Consider the following 1,416-nt stretch of genomic DNA (forward strand, 5'->3'; position numbering starts at 1 on the left):
ATTAAAACTGCTTTTTCAGATCTTATGGTGCTACTTGTATTTGGTATGCAGATCCTGAAGTTGTAGCTCACTCTTAAACTCTGATGGCAGCAAAAAGGTAAAGCTGCTGCTCTTGTTTTCTGGGGTTTGTTTCCTTTGGAAGTATTTTTTTGTTTAATCAGACACTGGTCTTTTTATTCAAAATATGTGACAGGCAAGGGAAAAAGGTGCTTTGCAACCAAGTGACATTTGCTTCCCGATGAGCATGCTCATCTTCTCTGTCTCAACTGTAGACAAATAAAAGTGGGCCAGGTCCTAGGTGACAAATGTTTCCCAGAGGAGGATGAACCATGATGTCCTGACTCTTCAAAGGACCAGCTGTCCCTTCACATATTCACCTACACCTTCAAATTCAGCTGCCCCTTCATAGGCTCAGATCAGCCTTGACAGACTCAGTTGCCCCTTTATAGCCCCAGGGCCACCCTGATATACTCAGCAGTAGCTGAGACTCAGAGTGTGGAGGGTCCTGCAAACTATGCTGCTGAATTCACAAATGTATGTAGACTTGCAGGATGCAGGTTGAAGTTATGAACCACACTCAAGTCCCCTTCTCTGAGGTGGGGGCAGCCGGGTGCCCTGATGGACTCGGCTGCCCTTTCACAGACTCAGATCTGCCTTGCGAGGCAGATCATCTCCCCCTGGGACACCCTGATACATTCAGCTGCCCTTGGGGATATGAAGGGGCAGCTGAGTCTATCCAGGCGGATCTGAGTCTGTGAAGGGGCAGCCAAGTCTATCCAGGCACCTGGCTGCCCCCACCTTGGGGAAGGGGGCTTGGAATTCATAGCTCTGTAAGTCTGACCCGCATCCCACTAAATGTACATCCATTTGTGAATCCAGCAGCATGGTTTGCAGGCCTCTGTTTGCGGGACTTCCCAGGACCTACTTCTGGGATGGGGTAGCTGAGTGCATCAGGGTACCCCCGGGCCTACAAAGGGGCATCTGAGTCTACGAAGGCATAGTTGAGCCTGGCAAGGGGCAGCTGAGCACCAAGGTCCACTGGAGTTTGGGAAGGGGCAGCTGAGTATTTCAGGTGCACCTTGATCCGCGGCTGCCCCTTCCCAGACTCAGATCTGCCCTGATAGACTCAGCCGCCCCTTCATAACCCCAGGGACACCCTGGGTCTGGGAAGGGCCAGCTGCGTCCATCGAGTCTACGGAGGTGTAGCTGAGCCTGGGACAGGGCAGCTGAGCAGCAAGCTCCCCGCGAGTCTGTAAAAGGGCAGCCAAGCGTCTCGGGTGCACCTGGCTCCCAAGCCGCCCCCTCAGGCCGAGGGACGCGCCGCCCCTCCAGCAGCACCCCGGCCGCAGCCGAACCCCTTCCCGGGCGGGGGCGGCCCGCGAGCCAGGCCGGCCCCCGGAGACGGGGAGGAGCCGG

Source organism: Crocodylus porosus, unplaced genomic scaffold (genome assembly GCF_001723895.1).
Source record: "Crocodylus porosus isolate Cpor-Errol unplaced genomic scaffold, CroPor_comp1, whole genome shotgun sequence".
In the NCBI taxonomy this organism is placed as follows: Eukaryota; Metazoa; Chordata; order Crocodylia; family Crocodylidae; genus Crocodylus; species Crocodylus porosus.